Source organism: Heliangelus exortis, chromosome 1, assembly GCF_036169615.1.
Source record: "Heliangelus exortis chromosome 1, bHelExo1.hap1, whole genome shotgun sequence".
Lineage (NCBI taxonomy): Eukaryota > Metazoa > Chordata > Aves > Apodiformes > Trochilidae > Heliangelus > Heliangelus exortis.
Genome location: NC_092422.1, coordinates 71439909 through 71461616, shown reverse-complemented (window position 1 = coordinate 71461616; position 21708 = coordinate 71439909). Strand labels below are relative to the sequence as shown.

The 21708-nt window shown below is 36.8% G+C and overlaps 1 protein-coding gene across 4 annotated transcripts in view; it reads right to left on the bottom strand.

The window, feature by feature from the left end:
* TBL1X (transducin beta like 1 X-linked) overlaps window positions 1–21708 on the bottom strand; it is a 199025-nt gene that overhangs the window by 86976 nt on the left and 90341 nt on the right. For all 4 annotated transcript variants that reach the window (XM_071747860.1, XM_071747834.1, XM_071747850.1 and 1 more), the window contains one exon: window positions 6234–6341. The gene's annotated coding sequence lies outside the window, so the exon portion shown is untranslated. The remainder of the gene's footprint in view (window positions 1–6233; window positions 6342–21708) is intronic.

The window sequence follows — 21708 nt, the reverse complement described above, 5'->3', positions numbered from 1 at the left end:
TCTTCTGAGATTTACTGGAGGTAATCGGTCTATTTGGCATAAATGTTCACCATGCACTACCTAGATAACAGTATGATTATCCATAAATTATATTAATGTTCTATTAAATCAATACAATTCAGGTAGAAACAGATCATAAAAATATGTAAATATCAATACAGATCCTATACATTTCCAAGACCTAATTTATAAAGAAACAAGTTACTGAAAGAACAATTTATATTACATGTTCTGTTTTTCTGTGGGATGACTGCATGAGACATTCAGCTGTTCAGAAGTATGTTTAGCTAGACTGCCTGTAGTAATTCCATTTCTACAGCTTAATGTGATAAAAGAATTCAGTTCAAAACAAAAGTTCCAAGGGAACAAACCTTTAAAAAAGCAGAAAATTCTTTAAGAGGAAAACTGTCCTGATTCCTTTTGGGAAGCAGCAGATTTACTGCACAAACAGAGTCCCTCATTACAGGTGGTTTGTAGAAGACACCAAGTCCCTGGGATGTGCCACTCACACCATGTTTGCACAGTACATGTACAAGCCCACACCTGAGTTTTCCAGGAGTGCTGCAGCCTAAATTGAATTCCCTGACCTGGGCAAATTTCTGCAGTTCTGCCCAGGCAGGATGAGCAGACTACTGGTGGATGAAGAGAACCATTGGACTGTGTGAAGTCTCTGCTGAGTAAACTCATGGGAAGAGTTTACATGGGCAACGCAGACCTCTACTCTTCACTGGTGGAATCTCCCACACTCCTGAGTAGCTGCAGATTTCTAAACCAGATTTCATTCACACACATCATGGAGATGTGCATCTTCTGCTTAATCTGGCACTCCAGGTAAGCTAAACATACACATTAACAATTACAATAAAAAAATTTTCTTCCTCTACTCTGCATACTTTGCTAGCACTGTGAATGTAGTACCCCAATGTGCTCTACAAATCAAAAGATTGAGAATAAAGGAATGTCACAGCCCAGTCCTAAAAGGCCTGACTTATGCCCTGATGATCACCAGCTTCATTTAAAAATCAAAGGATAATGCATTTTACTATCTTGTTTTGGAATGCTAGCATCCTCAAGTCTCTCTCCACTGTCATTGAAACCTTCCTTGGAACCTTAACTGTGTTAAAGAAAAAAGGTTTTTTTAAAAAGAAAAGGAAAGAAAAAAAAGAGCAATAATCTTATTCCACTAGCAGTACTTGAAAACGTTACTGTATAAAATGAAAGCTCAAAGTAAGTATCTCAGAAGTTATCCATGACTAGAAGTCATAGATTAGTTTCCTCATCTCTCTGGCACAATGTAAAGGCATAAAAAACATTACCTAATAGATAAGCTTGTGTTCTAGCTGGATATACTGACTTGGTTGAAAGGCCAGAAAGTACTGATTAAGTACTATTTCATGAATAAAAGCGGAGTTCATTTAGCTATGATTCACTGAGTAGCAAGAGATATATCAAAGAATATATGAACAATATTCTGCTTTAACCTTGAAACTGCTGCAAATTTAAGGAATGTTTATTTTTATGTTATTTTAAAATATAGCTACCTTAAAAATATTATGACAACAGTTCACTATTTTTTGTGAACAGAAAAAATGCCATATGATTTTTAAGAATAAGCAAACACAGTGTACAATGAATGCTGAGTAGGGAATAGTTCATATAGAGGTCCACGGGTGCCGTAGTAATTGTTGATAATACTCGAAAGACAATTTTAGAGATCAAAATCAATAAACAGTTTATCAACTACAACCAAGAATTATATTATAAAGGATTCCATTTAGAAGTAGTTTGATTTTTCCTGTTCACAAATCTAGCTGACCAACAAAATTATTTGGATCTACTGCCAAGAGCACCTTTTGTTACCCTAAAGAAAGCTTCTCTCTCTGCCTGTGCAGTACCACTGATAAAGCTCTAAAGAAATTATATCTAACCATTAAAAATCCATAATTGAAAAAACTATAAAAGTTAAGAAACAAGTATGCACAGATATATTCTAATACTTAAACTTATGCACTTGCAAGCCAACACTTTGATGATAGTTTCTTATACTTGTAGAAGGTACAATGTTCTTACGTAAAAAGACACACATTCAATCAAAATCAACCACCTTAACCCTGACCTATATTTAATGAAACATTCCTCTCAATCACACTAAATGAATGCTTCTGAAATGTTTCTGAAAAAAATGCTGTTCTGGAACTATTTTTAAAAAGAATACTGAAAGATACCAAAAATAGTCACAACTTGCACCATCACATTTCATATATAAAGCATTCTCTAACGGCACCCATTCCAAGCTCTTTCTACAACACAGAACCTGTTCAGCCTTGCCAGCTGACATGTTAGAAATATCTTCCACTTAATATCCTATCCATCTTCCTCTCAGATTCAAAGTAACTAATTCATACAATAAACATCAATTTAGCAAAGGGTGATCTGTTTCTTCCTAGGTATCATGTGCATACTCCTGCTGTTTAAAACTGAATTCCCCAATTCTTCATGTTCTCACATCTAATTTTACCTCATCTCTGTTTCATCTTGCTTTTTATACTCTAACATTTTCTTCTCTATGCATTCATACAATGTATCACACATGGTCTTGATACAATCAAAGCCTTGTCAGTTGTCATCTCCATTGTATCAGTAACGAACAATGATAACAGTAAGAATGCATGGAACAAAATTAACATGTCCATATTTTGTTGCAAAATTTTTTTTTTTTTTTTTGGTCTTGGTAGTGATTTGGCCATGTTTTTCAATAGCCACTGCTAACTTGGGGAAATAATTTAGGTGCCTACCTAGCAGAAAGTACTTAAGTGGACTGACACTCATCAATTAAAAATTGTTCCCATAGTTTGGGCAACTATATTTAGGAAAACAAAGGACTGAAGAAACTTCCATGGTCCATTCCCAGGCACAGGGGAACACCTATTAAAAATTATTTCTAACTTTGAAAAATGTTAATGTGCAATACCATTGATCCCTCCACTTTGGAATTTCCCTACATTGTTTCAGATAAGCAACTGTTACAGAACTATCTGATCAGATTTGCAGTGTTGATCTTCAAAGTCCAGCTCCAAGGAATTTCTGTATTTGTCGCCAGGAAGTTACATGACATTTTCCTGGAGCTCCTTTCTTTGAAGCATGACATCTTCTACTTTTATTGGTTCTGTCTTCACCTTAGACTGGTTAGAGACATTCTCTTGCAGAGATGAAAGTCCCAGTGTTACTATGAGATGGAGAAGTGCTAAAGCACGTACTGTCAGTCTCAGTTACAAAATCTACAGCAAGTGTAAGACCAGATGCATGTTTAGGAAGGAAAATGTGAAAGAGATCCTGGAGATTTGTCTGATCCTCAGAGAGACAGAAAACAAAAATTCTGATGACTGATTCTTGGCTATGTATCTAGTGAAAAGCTGAGAGATTCTAGCCTTTGGAACAGCAACTCACAGCCATGGTGAGAAGGAGCTGTGTTCAGGGAATAATCACCTCACTGATGTGGTTATGCTCTTTGGACAAGGAAAACTTAGGACAGGCAGAAAGCTTCTCAAGCAAACCAGGAGGTATTACAGAAACAGATGTAATACAAACTCAACCCTACATATGAATACTTAAGTGAAGGGAATAATCAAGGGGAGAAAGAAACAGGCAAGAGAGGCAGCAAACTCATGCTTAGGAGATATTTTGTATAGTTGCTGTCATTTAAAAACGTTGGGGAGAAAAACATAAACATCAGTATTTCTAACTTTTTTGGAAAAGAGAGCCTTAGAAAAAGAAATTGAAGATGGTTCTCTACATTATTGGCACCATTATCTCTCAGAATTACTGATAAGCCAGAGAGGGACAAGATCTTGAATTCATGCAGGCAATAAGATAAGCAGATCCCAGGAGGACATAGTGTTGGTAACATGAGATAAAGCAAACCACCAAACCATATCAGAGAGCTGGGTGATCTGTTCTTCAAGCCTGTATTTGTAAAACATGAAAAGAAGTATGGAGGACAACCACCTGAGAGATGCAACATAGAGATAAAATGCAGTCAAGCAGAAGCACATCAGGTGCTCCTAAATTTTTCTTCTTCTCATATCAAAAGGATGATTATGATCTGGACCTGCACACTGACTATGCAAAGTTTAGTTAATCACAACTGTGACACTTCATTAGACCAGACTAGAGGAAAATGCAGCATTTGGGAGAAAGTGCAGAGACTAAAATGTGGAAGGACTCTCCCCACCACATTTTCCACTAGGGATCAAAGACCACTATTAAATAGTCCAGAAAAGGGAACATGTGGCAAAAAAAATTCACACTTTAATTCTAAGCTAAGGGTGTAAAGAGATTGAAATACATATTACACATTAAAAAAACACAAACAACAAAACAACAACAAACAAACAACAAATCCTGATAGAAATTAATTTAAATAGGAAATCTGGGGAAAAAAAAACCCATTCAAGAAAGCAAGAAACTCCAACTTCTGATTCATGTTTTGGAAGAACGCATGCATTCTTTCAGATGTTATGGTATTCAAGAATGCTATACAAAAAGCCTCAACATATATTTTCTTCTCTCTAAGTAGAAAAAAAGCATTTTTACAGATAAGAAGGCCATTAGTAATCAAAATGAATGTTAAAAGACAACTTTAAAAATAGCACACCCAGATAATTTGTGCCTTAGAGTCCTAAAAGTGTTTGCAAGAGTGTAATTTCAATGATGCTAATTTTCAATACATTTTGGAACACCAGAGAAATTCAGTGAGACTGCTAGCATTTTCTGCCAATATTTGAAGGCAAAAGGCAATATGAACTCAGTAATTATAGAGCTCTAAGCCGTTATTAATCTCAGGCAAAATAACCAGCAAACTGATAAAGAATAAGTTCACTGGGAAATTACACAAAAAAACCCTGATGCCAGTGAACACAGTTTTATAGAAACTTGGTCAGTAAAACAGAAAGTTTGATTTAATCATCTGATAAAGTAACAAACTGTGGTCAACAGAAGTTACTCCATAGATGGAACACACTGAATTCTGAGCAGCATTTAGTTGCAGCTATGCAACTTTTCAGAGTAAGAAATTATTATCAGTATTATCAGGTATGATTAAGATATGGCCATAAGGTAGTATCTGTTAACAGGATATAATGTTTGAAGAAGAGTGTGTTACCTTAACAAAATAATGCAGTACTAGCTCAGCTTTACTTTTGAATAGCAACCATAATATAAAAGTAAATATTTTGACAACATTTATAGCACAAAAATTGTCAGGATTGGTTAATAAAGGCAACAGTGTGGTTATTCAGAGTAATATGAACTGCTTTCTTAGATGGGGATAATGTATTTTTGGAATTATGTAGCAAGAAAGAAAGAATGCAGGTAACACCCAGAAGATGAAGCATAGAAACCAAGGACTTAAAATATAAATACAATCTTCATGGCATAGAAAACAATGCAATACAGATACCAGTGAAACCTTACAACAAAAGGGAGTAATAATCACTCCCCACATGTAAGTGCATACAAACAAAGATACTACTTTTTTTATCAGCACTACTGCTGTTACTGCTTGATACTTTAATAGTAAATACAGCCCCCATATTGTTTTCTGGAGATGGCAAAGATCTCGGTTTTTCTTGATGTTTTCTCCATAACTTTCCTAAAAAGTGGAAGAATTCTGTACCTCCTTAAGATGTTAACCAGAATGCCTCACATTCTGTTATGAGCACAGCAAGGGATTTAGAAGGTGACTGTGTGAGGAGAGCACAGCAGCAATCTGAAAAGGCTGCAGAGTACCCCTGAATGTTACATGAACACAGAATCAGTCTCTACCAACCATTCCAGGAGGGTGAGAGAACCCAAGCCTCATGCTACCAACCAAGCAGGACTGGCAGGGGTGTTACTAGTGGCCAGAGAGATCTTAACCACTGATGTGATTTTGGGTTATTTCCTATCATGGCAATTACTTAAGACTGAAGCCACTTAGAGACTCACACAGTACTTATTTGCGGCTCTTCAATCTGTAACCTAAAAATCATCCCTGAATATATATGTAGATTTTTTGCCAAATGTCTGTATTTGAGATAGCCTTAAATATCAGCACTGGTACAAGTACATCACCACGTATATGCACAGGAAGTAGCTGCACGTATGGCTTCACCAGGAAAAAACCTGAGAGGCAGTTGGACAGGAAACAGAATTTCTGAGGTAACCTCCCGTTTGGTGATTCCTTTTTGGCTTACCTGGTCGTGAGACCCTTGAGCTGCTGAATGCTGCTCCTCGCAGGCTGATGTCAAGAGTCTGGGGGTTTGAGTTACCATGGAGATCACCACATCTGACAGCTGAGAGGGCTGCAAGGAGAGACAGAGGTACCCGTCAAGCCAGCTTCCACCACCTTATCAAACGAGAGCATTTGATTCCTTTTGATTCTGGTATTTGCCAAGGTACTAGTAACCAGGTCAGAAGCTCTGGCAGAACCACAAGGGGAAAAAACCCATTGTCCACCACAGAAAGAATGAGAGAGGCAAGGACAAGCTCCAGAGACTCACAGCATTCAAGCACTCTGCAGAGTCGTGCACTTTTTCAAGAACCTGGAAGAATCCGAATACACCCTGAGCTTGGCTCAACTATTTTCAGCCTCTTTGGTCAATTATAAGATCATCAAGCAGTTCATCCAGAACCACTGCTGAGCATAGGACTGAAACACCAGCACACTGCCCCAGAACAGCAGGGGACACACAAGAGTGCTTCTGGAGAAAGCTTCCAGTGGGAGCTGATTGAGCGTCACTTCTGAGTGGTAAGAAGTAAGTACACCAAAGAAATTACCTTCCTGTACGTGTTGGGGGAAAAGTCTAAAGGAAAGCATTTATGAAAATCACACATAAAAGGCAGGCTGGCATTCTTCTGCAATAATAAACCTATTTGCAAACTTGTTCATGCATGATGAGTAAAGACTTATTTCATACATTTCCTCTGCCATTTCAAGGCCATGAATCTTGACTCGTTTCCTATTCCTGCACTTCAAGCCTTAAGTCCTATGCCCAGTTTTGTCTATATAATCTAATAATTAAATGAGAATAATAATCTAACATGAAATGAGATATTCATTGGAGACTTTTAAAATTAATTATACTCTTCCACATAAATGTCTAAGAGCTTTTAGAACTATACATTAAGGATCATTTTATGATACAATCAATTTAATAAATAACATAGTTAAACACATAATTGGGAGCAGATTTTCCCACCACTGGATGTACAAAATTCTCAGATGGCATTCTGAGATTCCTCTTGTCATCTCTCCATCTCATTTTGCTGTGGAGCATGTTATGTTTATGCAAGATACAATATACTCAAGAAGCACAACCCCGTGTCAATACAAAATCTGAAAATCCAAGCAACAATTACAGAATTTTTCTGTTACAACTTCTCCATGTCTCACAGAAAAATTGTTAAGAGCATTATTATATTTAAATGGTCTCTATTTAATAATCTGACATTATGCTCTGCAACAGTAACTACCACATGCTGAGGCTCCTCTGATGACAAATGCCAGGAAAATAACCGGCTCATTTGTGCTGAAGGCTTCTGCAAGGTTTATGGAGTTTAAAGGATACTGTAAAATACCAGATCCTTGTGCTGTAGCACTGTAAATGCAAGTATTGCTACTAGAGAAATTGGAGTCATTCTTTCTATTATAATTATACTTCTGAATTGGTTGGGCTATGTTTTAATTTGTTCTGTTTACAAATCTTATATACTGGATCACTGGTATCTTTTATCAGTGACAAAATTACTTAAAGGCCATTGCTCTTCCCATGTTGCTCCAAAGCAGGCAGAAGGTATCAGTACAGGCAGTGCTCGTAATGCTGGCTGGAACTGAAGCCTATAATAAGATTGTCTTTGCTTACCTTGCCAGACAACTTTTGCTAAAAACATTCATACCGTCTCTACTGAAAATGTTTGTGGTTTGAAGATTAGAGCCAATTAAATGTATTATTTGCAAGAATGAAGCAAGGGGAAGGAGACAAATTAGCTATTAAAATATATTTCTTTACTATTATTTTATTAGACATAAGTGTCAGTGACACTTTAAAGTTACAGAGATTTCCCTTATGATTGAGTGAGAGCATACTTGTGGAGGGTTGTAATAATTTGTCATGTTAGCAGATGCTCCTACCCATAAGGCTTTACTCAACAATGAAATTGTCTTAAAATCTAATTTCATACAGAAATAAGCACTAACATAAGCTTTGAAATAAACAGTATGCAAAGAGATAAAGTGTTTTTTAAACTTTTATTTTAAAAAATTCATTGGTAACATTAACATCACAGCCTATCACTATTTTATAAAGGATTGAGGTCTCCACACTTCAGAAGGAAAAAAATACCACCACCTACCAGAGATCACAGAACATAGCCACTGTGATTAGAGTACTGGAGAAAATACTTTAATATGAAGTATGAGAATTCAGATTTTATGGTTAGTTTAAAAAAAAAAGATCATGGATGACCTGATTACACCACCTAGGTATTTTTATGGAGAGAAAATACTAAGTACCAACTGGCTTGTCAATCTAGCAAAGGAGAGCCGCCAATATGAAACAAGCAGCATTTGCAAAATGATGCCAAATTCAAATGAGAAATAAAGCACATGTTTTTTCTCACTGGTAACTAACCATTAGTGAAGTGATCAAAAGGAAAACACGTAAGTTCTCCGTTTGTTGGTAACAAGATTTAGCAGGACTTGCCTACAAGATGAATTTTTGTGAAAATGCAAGTTATCCTCTAGCCATACACAAGTACTGGGTTTCATACAGCTAGGCAGAGTTTGCACCACGAAGCAAGGGAGATCAGCTGACACAGTCATCCCTCCTTGGTCATAAATGACGTATGTTTTGATCCTAAACAACTGCCTGGCTTTGCAACTAAAGCAGTGGATGGCAACGAGTACTGCGCACGCTAAGCTGCTGGTGCCAGCACATTCTAAGTGACACATATGTGCACGTATATAGTGAGAGAGTGGGTATGTGTTTAGGCCATCCATGGAGTCAGAGAATTACAACCATCCTTCCAGAAACAGGTGGACTAAATTCTTCTGCAAATAATATTCCGGCTTCTAATTTAGGAAGCCATTTCTTTCCTCCATGAACTGAAAGCATTCAGTCACAGCAGCAGAAGCTCTCTACAGACAGGTCATTTGGGGCATCAGACCAAAGGCAGGCAGTATGAATGCTGCTCTCTGAATCTGTACCTCCCCTCCACAGGTGAAGAACAATGAATAACAGTGCTGTTATTAACTACCTGCCAGTCCTACCCTTGCAGGCAGTAAGCTTCCTGGGCAGAAAAAGCTTCCTGCTGGGGTATTTCAGTGGGTCAGACAAGCAGTGCTCCATCTCAGCTAAAATCCAGGTGCTGTCGTGACCCCACAGCACCACGCTGCCAGCTCTCTCCCTAAAAGGCAGCTCCCCTCCAGGCACACAGGTAACATGGGCTTCTCACAAAAAGGGGAACAGGAGGAGAAAAGGATAAAAGCAAAAGAAATGGCCTGTTATACAACTGCTCTCACTTTTTGCAACCTTAAAAATTTTGTCCCTGAAGTAAAAGATAAGGAATGATATTGGAAGTGTCAACTTAGCTAACTTAGTGCTGTTGCTGTGCCTTGGGGAGCTAAGCTGCCAGGAAATATAACCATGTTTAAATATCAACTAAAAATAATAGTTACAGAAATTCTTTCCTTTCCACTGATTGTAAATCTAGTACATATGGTGTGGCTTTGGATGCTCCACTGCTTTAGAAAACACTGCAGTCAGCCAAACAGCGCAAATGTGTCCATCTAAACGTCCTTATTTCTCAGCTGCTCCATTGGACACAACCTCTGTGAAGCAAAACTACAGAAAACAAGGACGTTCAATTAACACACAGTTGATACAAAAATCCCTGTTTACAACAGAAGTTCCAATTTAAGTAAAGACTGCTAATATTGCCTTTCACCCCTGTCCCCACAGTGCTGGTGGGAGAGCAGCTGCCTGATGGGATGTGGCAGAGTACCAGCTCGGGGCCTGCCAAGCCACACAGCACCATTTACATCAAGAAGTCAATAAAGTGACATTTACTTAAAGAAAGCCTTAATTTGGTGCCACAGATGAGATCCTGGGTTTACCTGTTTCATATATAGATTTCCTTTTGCATGAGTTTAGGAAACTGAAGTTAGGGGCTAGATATATAGGGGACCCTTAAAGTTATCAACTGTGCAGGTGGTTAGGGGTAAGAGCACCTGAACAGTATAGTGGATTTACCCTTGATTTAAACTCAGAGTAATCAGTCACATAATTTCAGAAGATGTTTTTATAAATCCTACCAAGTACTTCTCAATAGATTTAGATACTCAAATGCTGTTCCAATCTGATGTATGTATAAACACTTTTTCTGCACTGTTTCAACTTTTATTTTTACTAGCCAATATAAATGAGAAAGCAAACCAGTGACATTACCATTCTGTCTAATCACATTTCTTTTTACACTGTTCCTTTATAAAAAACATCAGTTGGGTGACTAATCTATTATTCTCCTCCCTTCTGGCTTTTAAGGCACAATAGAGTTTAAATGGTAAATAGGCTGCCTTCAACAGACACTAAACTACAAAAGCATTTTTAAAGTATTCCACTGTATCTCTGGGAAAACACTGCAGGATACCTTGTGCACAACAGGAATATTTTGATTTCTTTCAAATTGCTAAACAGCTTTAATATTTTTAAACAATCCTCAGGGGAATATATTCATAGTAAACCTGGACTATATGGAAGATTCCAATAGGACATCAATAATTAAGCCACTCTTATGCACAAAAGTAACCTAAAATGTATATTCTAAAGCAATTTGTAAAAGGTGTTAAGAAAACATTCCAGCATTTGCAAAGCTTCTGCTAATGTGCTGGGTTGTTATTTTTTTTTTACGGATTAGCATTATATATGAATATAATCATAGCAGTATAACCACAGCTGTCCAAGATCAGACACAAATAACACAATGTGCTGACTTCCTCCACGGTGTTTCCACTGAGTACCTATGCACTGGAACTGTAACCTGTGTTCAATATAACCCACACAACACCTGCATATCAATGTATTTGCCCTAAGGTCTTACAGAGTAAATAAACATTATTTTAATGGCTTGACATGATAAAAAATTTCATGTCTAGAGAGAGACATTTATGTATCTATCTTTCCCCCACAGCTGCCTCCTCTAAAGGAGGTTAGAAGAGTTGGTTGATTTAAAATCTACCACAGATGAATCTGATTTGATGAAGGAAGCAAAGTCATGAGTCAGTTAGAAATCAGAGTCAACTTTGAAATAAATATTCATCCAAATACTAGTGTGATAAGTTTTCCCATGGTAAAATATGAGCCAAAGCAACAAAAGAATCTCAAAAATAACCCCTGTCTTCCCAGAAAAACTTAGAATACTTAAGACTTCAGAGCCTCTCACCAGAATACTGCACTCTTTCAGGTGCCTGGGTTGCCACTTTGAAGCAAGTGTCTCAAGGGAGACAAAACTGCAAGTGGAAGCTTTTCACATGTATCATCTCAACTAACTCTCTCAAAGCTGGTGGACATCAAGAAATTCAGAATTCCAGAAGCATGATCTAGTTAATTTGGCTCTAATCTGTAATCCCTTTTATGCAGGTCCTCTGGACATAAATTAAGTTCTAGCATCCCAAACATTAACTCAATACCATGATTCTCAGAGCCAGTCTGGAAGCCACAGTTCCAGCATTGACTCTCAAAATTATTTACCACCGTCAATGCTTTGCCTGCACAGACACTTCAACAGCTTTAGGTTTTTTTTCTTTTTCAGCTGTGTACTTCAATATAGTAGATTTTCTATCACATGTAATAGTGTTGGAGACAGGAGATATATGAGCTACCTACTATTATTTGATAGGCCAGTGCTTTCAGCAATAATAATGAATCTACAGAAACCTTAGCTCTCAGTAACCAAGGCAGGTACCAATATTAAAATGCTTAGTACTATAAGACAATTTTTTACAGTACATGGAATCATGGATTCTGTGGCCTACAACACAGCAATTCTGATTTTTTTTTTTTTTTTTAATCAGGAAGATATATCAGAAAAGATGTATCAGAAAGTGTAACACTTATTTTACCAACCCTCTGGCAAACCAAATACTATTTTTCTAATTAACAAGTCCAGATAAAAAAAAAAAAAACCAACAACCCAATAGCCTCTCTTGACAGTAACTCATGAGACTTATGCTAAACTTTATAAAAACACGAAACAAGGAGCACAGCATGTCTAGGACTGCTGTGATGGAAACATAGTGAAAAGCATTTAACTATTAGTCAGTGATACACTGAGTAGGTGGGAAAGAATTATCCCCTTCAGAACTGCACTGAACTGCAATCCTCTCGTTTGTCTATTTAGCTCTACCTCAGGCAAAAGAATAGAAGAAGAAAACAAAAAAAAGAATGCAGCCTCCTCTGCATTGCCCCAACAGTCGTCATTAACTGATTTAAAAGTGCAAGCTTAAAAATAAAGGCACAATATTTAGATTAATTCATGCAACTTTTGCCCTGAGCGGATCTGTATTGTAACCTAAGAAATGAAGTTTGATGTTTCTGGCCCTCAGTTGTGCAAACAGCACATTGTTTTCAGCATGCACTCCTTGGAGGTGCCCAACTGCAGAGCAGCAGGTGAATGGGTTTGCTGTCTGAATGATGCAGGGCATGCACAGTTTTCTCAAGGTGCATCAGTAATGGGAATGGCAGCCAGAGGCAAAGACAGAGCTAGTACAGTTTCCCTAAACAACATCTAACATGTGTAGCTAATATCATCACCAGCTTCCCTTTGGATTAGCTGTAGTTTCCAAGAAATTTTGAAGGTGGGATATGACAGGCACTGTGGTAATATAATCTTGGTGTTGCAGAGGCATAAATAAGTGTTGCAAGGTCAGGCTTTAGGAGAAACCACTACAATCGACTTACCAGGAACAGAGAGAGGTAGCAGGCACACCAGACAGGCCACAGGGGATTTGGGGAGTGGCTTGTCCCCAAAGGACCTTTTGTAACTTCATCTTGGGTGAAATGTCAGCTACACATCACCGTAACCAGATGCATGTAAATGATAATTACTACATTTAAGTTGTATTTTCCCCTAACGTTACAGTAATTGTATGAAACACTCTAGGCTAGAGGCTGCTGAATCAGGAAACGGATCAGAAGCTAACTAAAATGTCTTTCTAGTTATTGATTCCTGCTCTCTGTTTCATGTCAGCTTCCTCGAATCCATCCAGCACAAGCACGAAAGGGTAATGAGTTTCTGAACACACACTCTAATAGTGCACACTGCATCAAAGCTTTCAGTAATTGCCTGGATGCTGCTTCCCAGCAGTACTAAACAACTTAAATATAATTAGCTGGAAGCCCTATGGGCTGCATTTCCACACTGGAACACCTCTTACACTAATCCATTTATCAGGCTGACAGATGACTGAATCACTGGTACTATGGACCCATTCTACTAATAATTTTCCTTAAGCCAACATTTTGGTTTGTTCCTTATCCGAGTACATGTTTCCAAAATAAAAATCTGCATTATTTAGAGGGAGGAGAGAAGCAGGCATATCCACCATAGCATAGTGGCTTCCAGCCATTCTAGTTTTCAGAAGTTTGGGTAAGAGGACAGTTTTCAGGGTATTCTTCCTGAAGATGTCCTGATTATAGCCATCAAGCCAATATTTCACCATACTATTTATTACTTGTACCTTCTGAATGATAGGAACTGAACATCATGCTGCTGCAGCATTTTGCAAGCTGCTAGAAAGAATTCTTCTAAGAGTACAAAAAAAAAAAAAATTCCATTTTATTAGGCATAATTTTCTAATTTTGCGATGAAACCTATCATTGTTGTATCCCTGTGATTTTTATTTTCATACAGGCCTCAACAGGTGGACTTCTGCAGGGGACAAAATTTTGGGGATTGTAGGCTAAGTGGCCACAGCCACAGCAGCCATGGTCTTCTCTAGGTGCCCATGCTGTTGAAATGTAATAATTCTAAAAGTGCTATATTCTCATTGAATTCTTTTAAACGATGAAAAAAAAAATTCTACAATGTTACACTTTTATGCTTCCTCTATAACAAGTTGTGGGACAAGAATTAAGTAAGGGATAAAGCTGGTAATAGCCAGTAAGAGGATATAGAAAAAGGGGTTTTAAATGGTGCTTATCTTTTAGACCCATTCTACTGTGGTCAATAACCATTATTCTGGCTTGGAATCACTAGGCCCCAGATGGAACAGAACTGTTGTTAATCTGGTTATATCCCCTGGATGTTCTCATCAGGGACTCTGAAAATCTTGATGTAGTAAAACAATAAACCAAGTAGGAATGACTCCTTGTACTACTCATACATGAGCCTAACAAATATGCTTGTTTTAAAGCTGATGGTCAACATTCACAAATTCTCTTTAAAGTAGTACTTCAAGCTAATGTTAAACCACAGCCTCATCCTTCTACCTGGAAAGACAGCCATCAGTATGAATTAAATTTCAAAGAGTGACTGCAAGAGCTATACTAAAATATTTAGCAGTCAAAGTAGTAACTGAAATATAGGTATTCAGAAGCAAACACCTTTAGCTTGTGAAACTTAGGACATGGCCAAGGAACAGCAGCTACCCAGCTACCACTTTATTTCTGAAAATGCAGTCAGAGGTGTTTACACTGCCTGGTAAAGTACCTAGCAGGTTATTAAATACTGAGATGTTGAAGATGCCTTCGTGTGATCCCAGGAGCACAAATCTCAGTTTCACATTCTCTCTCCACCTACTCCTTCCCTCTGGTCTGAAACTGGAAAACTCATCTCAGATACAGTGACACGTGCACATCAGCCAGCCAACAGCCTGTCATTCAAAGCCAGCCTCTTCCTTCCCAGCTTCATCTCATCTGTTTTTTATATTTTCAACTTCTACAAAAGAGCAGACAGTACCCTGAGTAAGGGCTGCCCCAAACCATATTGAACCTCAACACTTGTCAGTCATGCTTTCACATGAAATGCAGCATGTCACACTCCTGTTTCCACAGACTCCTTTGAAAGGCAGTGGTATTAAGCAGAACATCAGATCTAATCAAAAGAAGGCTTTTGAAAAATGTTGAAAAAATGTTGAAAAATCTTTTCTCCTCTTAGCCATTTTTAATAAAACAGATCATGGTCATGAATTCCTTAAGTGAGAATCCATCTTTGCCAGGGAGGAAATGTAACATTACTTTAACCTGACTCAAACCAGGACAAAAAGCTTGCCATATTGTCAGTGAAACTGAATTTCTTGGAAATTATTTCTTATTTGAGACAGCTCTTTAATTCTTGAGGTAAATAATATCCCTTTAAAGAACTTCCAAAATTATTACATAAACAGACTGTACCCTTTATTTTAAGCCAGGGGCAAATATACAAAAGCTTTATAGTTAAATAGTTGGCTGAATTCTGGTTTTTTTTTATAGAAGCAAAAAAAAAAAAAAAAAGAGGCTGAGGAGAAGAAAGGAATCATCTAAGAATAAAACTTACAGCTGGAGCCATACTTCAGGCAGCGTACAGTTGGAAGAACATGGCATGCTAAGCAGTCAGATACTGCAAACATGCAGACAGTATTACGAGTGCAAATAAATGACTGTTCCAAAAAGCACACCAGAAGTAACCTCATACATCCATCTACAAACAGAACACTTAAGATGTATCTACTTGAAAATTAGACTTTTATATTCAGTAACTACTATCTTCAGCATTAGAAAAGCCTACTGAAATTTCTTGCAAGATGACTTCTGCTCAGTGTTCACCTTTGGACTCCTGGCAAACCCAGAGCTGCCAATCTAATACCAGAACTGGCCCTGTTTTGGGTCAGGTACTGGAACAGAGACTTGCTGAGATCCTCTTCAACCTGAATTATCATATGATCCTACAATAATAACCTCTCCATATTAAAATTATATACACTTGTTGCGCTATCTACATTAAAAAAAATTAATAAGAAACACAAAGATATAAACTTACGTAGTCAATTCAGACAGACTCAAAGATATCCAACATGAGAAGTTTTTTGTGATCAAAGTTTATGCTGTTTAAGCAACTATAACAAAGCTGAAGATGAATGACTAAAGACATAGAATGTTTTTGTTAATATTGCAGATTACCTTCTAACATTATCTTTTCCTTTTTACCTAAATCACTTATAGAACTACAGGAGTAAAAAAATCTTTACATTAAATTAAATTACAGTTCAACTATGTGACCTGCAATCCTCTTCCAATCAAAACGTGTGACATACAGTAGTAAGTTAAGATTTGTGGATATCAAAAAATTAAGCTGAGAATACTGGCTAAAGAAACACACTAGATAAAAAAAGAGCAGAAACATTACTGCATCTTTAGTAAACAGAATTGTGAAAAAAAAAGAGAGCATTTCCAAGCATGCAGACAAAAAAATCCTCCAACAAACATCACACAGACTCTGTAGTAAAGAAGCACCAGTGCTGCAGCTTCCATGCCTGAGAAGCCCAGATGGGGATTTAAGCAACCTGGTGGAAGGTGTCCCTGCCTAAGCAGGGAGGTTGGAACTATATCAATTTTAAGGTTCCTTAAAACCCAAACCATTCTATGACTCTACCAATATTCTATGACTCCTTTGAGCTGGTCAGTAATCTAGGTATTTGGCCACATTTGAACCTTTTATTTAAAATCTTATAATTATGAGTCAGAAGCAGAAGTGAAATTTCAGGAAAAAACCCTTCAAAATCATCATCTGCATGTTACAGGAAATTTTTTTCTAAGTTTTGGTCCAGTTCACTGGTGAGTATGACTAACCTGATGGTTGATACAAGCTGTTTCATCATGATATGCCCTACAGGAGAACCTGGGTATTTATGCCTCTACACTGAGACCAAATTCAACTCTTTTAAATTAACATATATGAGAAAAGTTTATTTGTATAACAAAACTGGGATAGATTCCTTGAATTTATTTGAATAAAGTATAATCACAATATATATGATGTTCTATGCTTTAAAGCAATTATGATACCATAAATATAAATATTATAAATATTTTTATATATTTTATATATATATATATTATATATATATTTTATAAATATAGAATACCATAAATAACCACCTTTAGTTTTATCTCACTTTTCCATCTACTTTGAGATGGATACTTTGAGAGGTATCTTAGCTAATAAAATCACGTATTTTTAATGGCTGTTTAAGTCTGTATTTTATTGAAGGGACACACAATAAGATTCTAATACTATGAAATGGTTATCTAAATCAACCAATACATGGTTTATATTCTTTATCTCATGGTATGTTCAGACATAGATTCTAAGCCTGTTATGAAAATTATTAAATCAAGAGTCAGTAATTAACTTACTGGGAAAAAAAAAAGACAGTAAAAAAAAACAAAAGCAAAACCACTACACCAAGGCTCAAAATTCCAACTAATTAGTTGAACTAAGTTAAACTTGCTGGGGAGCAGAAGGAATTTTGAAATGTGGAAAATGGCAAAGTCAAGTTGCTTTCCTTTTCCTTGAAGTTTTGTTGGCCTTGCTACTTCAGCATGAAAGTCCAAAGGTCCTGAGTTGGTTGCTCCAAACATAATTTTCTGAAAACTTGCACGGACCAAAGAGCTCAAGAATGGAAAGAGGAAAATGCTTCTTATTATTCCACCGTGAAATGTCTCACAGCATTTAATGCTTGCCTGTACACCAACTTTACTTAGTAAATTCTTCTAGCTCTGTTCAATGTACATTAGGTCTGTTTTTTCAAAATGCTAAAGTGAGAGATTAAGGACCTCTGAAAGCCATGCTGATCAGGACAATGATCTGAATTACATATCCAGGTGTATGTCCTAATGTAACACTACACCTTCATGTAAATTTTATAGCACTGAGTTTTATACAGCCAGTATGTGATATTACTTCAGTCAGCACTGTAAGGTGATTTTTCCCAGGGTCTGAGGAGTGCAATTATCATTGACTTCAAAACGAAAAAGATGCGGCCTGCAGTTCTGGAAACCATGTCAGTCTTTTCATCTTGGAAACAACTCTCTTTCTGCAAATTGAGGAAATTATGAAAAGTGAGAGCACGTATTTCTATAGAAGGGTATTTGCTTTTATTGCACTATATTAAATGAAACAGAACCTTTTTATTTCAGGATAGAACATGTCAGGGATGTTGATGCCACTTAACTTTGATGCCAATTTAAGTATATGTATATGGATACTGACGCCTAAAGCTGGGTTGTATGAATATTCAGTCTTTATTAAAATGGGTGGTTTTATTGTATTACATTAGCAGGAAAAGAGCAACCTAATAGCAAAAGGCTCACTGAAGTAAAAAAATAATTATAGCAATGATAGCAGGAATTAAAAAAAGGATCATTAAGAGTCTTTTTGAATTTCAGTTTACAGATTTTGTTTACTTTAGATCTTTTAGATCTTTTTTTTTTTTTTTTTTTTTTTTTTTTTTTTTTTTTTTTTTTTTTTTTTTTTTTTGTCCCAGCTTTTCATATTATTTACTAAAATTATGAGGTACAGGCGAAGAGACTTGGAAGCTCTGCTTAGAAATTTTGGAGGACAGGTATAAAAAAGTTAAATTTCACCAGGGCAGCACAAAGCCTAGCTGTATTTCACATTTTATCCACTGTAGTTTGCAATTTTAGGCTGCAGTCATGCTTCTTGTTCTGAGTGAAGCTTCACTGGTGTAGCCTTATTCCCTTGCTTCTCATAATCACTCTTCCCTTACAATACTGCTGAACACTGCAGCCCTACAGTATCTGTGGAATAATTGCTTATGTGAAAATGATACTGATTAAAAGAGTTCAGAGAGTTGGTGTTAAAAAGTGTTTAAACTAACCTAGATTACAGTTAACAAATCAGGTTAGAGAGTGACTACATGCTCAATTAAATCTTGTGGGAGAAATGCTGCATAGTTGTGAACAGTGGGGAACAGGAGTCTATTCAGCCAGCTCAGCTGCTGCTAGAATAAAGAGGGAGATACAGAGAACTGCCCTTGTTCTTAGGTTTTGTTCCTTTCATTTCTTTTCCAAATACCTAAAATCCAAAACCTTTAATTCCTGAAACAGGCTGCCAAGTAACATCAGAAGAATCACCTCTCCAACAGTATCCGCGTTCAAACCTTTATAAGGCACATAACACAGCAGCTAAAAAAAAACCCACGTAAAACAAATACTTCCCCTACCAAAACACCACCTCAGTAGAACAGCAATGAATGAGTTTAAACACAGTCATCTTGGCGTCCTCAATTCACCTTGTTATTGCACCTCCAGTTGCTGCAGCACAGACGGGATGCAACATCTCCCACTGTTCAGGGACTGCCCCTTAAGGTAAGCCATATGTTCTGCAATACCTAAAAACAGCAGGATAAGATAAGGAAATCTCTGCAGCCTTAAGGCAGAATTGCTTTGATTTCACTGTTTTGTGTTCTACCCTTATTTTTTTACTATTTTTTTTAACCCAAGATTTTGCAATGTTATTTATCTGGGTTAAGACTACAGAAAAAAAATAGAAATACTATGCTGTGTGTGTGTATGTGTGTAAAGCCTAGGAAATTTCCTGTGTTATCTGTCTGTGTAACATGTTACCTTCCACTAGACAAATATAGTTTTAAACAGTCTGGAATGAAAACAACATTCTCAGCATTCAAGTCATTCTGTCATCACTGCCCATTTGTTGCCCTCTAGGTTCCTCTCAGCTGGCAAATCTCCCATTTAAAGAATTATTCGTCTGCTTAGACAAGGCTGCAAAATAAAATGAAAAGCTGGATTATTCTAGAGACTCATATTTTTCTTTCAGTGCAGAAAACTCAGTACATGAGAGCCGAACATGAAAAGCAAATGGAACCAATCTCTCAGACTTCCCAATTCTACATCACTATATTCTGTGAAATCTAATTTTGACTAAGATGCCACAACATTTATCTCTGCATTTGTTGTTTATTTCTTTAGATACGTTTATTGCCACTTACTACTTTAAACTATTTTGGAGTCCTAAATATTATGCTCATAGGTGATGGGTTTTTTTACTTGTAGTTCCAGTAAGCACACTGCCTGCACAATACTGTTGCTTCTACACAATTTTTCATAAAGAATTAGTGATTGCTTTGCTGCCCTTTTCCCTACATCATATTTTTTGCAGAGAAAAAGTGTAAGAAAAAAAGAAAGAAATCAAGGAAAAATGAATAAATTATCAGTCTTCTGCAGCAAGATGGCTCAGGATTTACTGAGTGATAGAGTAGCTCTCATATCAATACCTGTATTGCAAAACCATGCTTATGGTTCTGGGCCCACCAGCTGCAGCACCAAGACTTCTAGAGGCATACGCCATGGTTCTCTATCATTATATTAGTTCTGTAATACACAAAAACTCTACACAACCCTTTTGTATCAAAGTGTGGAAACATTATTTCCTCCCTCCAAGTAGAGAGAAAAAAATGTGTGAAAGTCTGGAGAAATGTCTCAACATTTATTTTCCTTACTAAACAACTAAAGTAGGTCTAATTTTCTTGCCACAGATGAGTGAACCAACAAAAACTCTCAAAATTCAGGGCCGGGTTTCATATTTTCATATATTTATATGCTGAGTGCATACACAGCTGCAAGTGCACCGAGTTAACCAGAAGATGAACATAAGAGATCCCAAGTGATCCTAAAGTGATTAACGTAACACCAAACCTGATACTGAGCCAGAACTGCTTTATGGAGACCACGGCCTTCCAGTATTGATATTGAATCATTATCTTATACTGTTCACCCAAGTCAAAGTCTATTTCAAGGTGTTATATTGTTATAACACAGTGATGAATCAATTTCTTTTTAGAGCCGCCTCTGAGAGCTTAAAAATTCATGATTCACTTTATTAGTATTCTGTGCAGATTTACGTATTTTTTAGTAATATGATTAAATTTATCTGTGGTTGCTAATGGTTGCAATATGGAAAATGCTTGATATGAAAGTCATCATTACACATACACCCCATGGATCTCCTTAAAACACACTGAAAACCACGAACAAAAGGGACTCCTTGTGACAAATTCTTTTCATTTATTCTCAAGCAGACTAGCCTGAATATGCTGTTTGTACAACAGGCAGACCTGAAAAGAAATATTGCAAATGAAACAAATAAAATAGTACATTATAATTGTCACATTTTAATATTGGAAATCAGTCCATAACCCACTTGCGTTCAGGCCCACTCACGTTTTACAAGATAAAAACATGCAAGATTTGATGCTATGAAATGAGGACTACCAAAAGCATGCTGAACTTGGAAATTTTATGTGCTCCAGTTTGTCACTAAATTTAAAGATTTTTTACTGGGTTTCAAGGGTCTTCATACTGTCTTATTTATTTAAACTGCATGTTCTATTAGTCTAGGCTTAGGCAAAGAGACTATGTACTATTTTTGGAATGCAGCAGGATATAATAGAATAGTCTCATTGAAGAGCCAATTGACAAATAATTTTGTACTATCTGAAATGATAGTTCACCCTAAAGCCTTAACTCATGCACCAAACATGGTACAACATAATAGAAAACAATATAAGAAGAGCAACATATCAAGGTATCTAGCACTAGGTAATACTACTATGTGGTTCTGGCAACATAAACCACGGTTGATATCTAAGTGGTA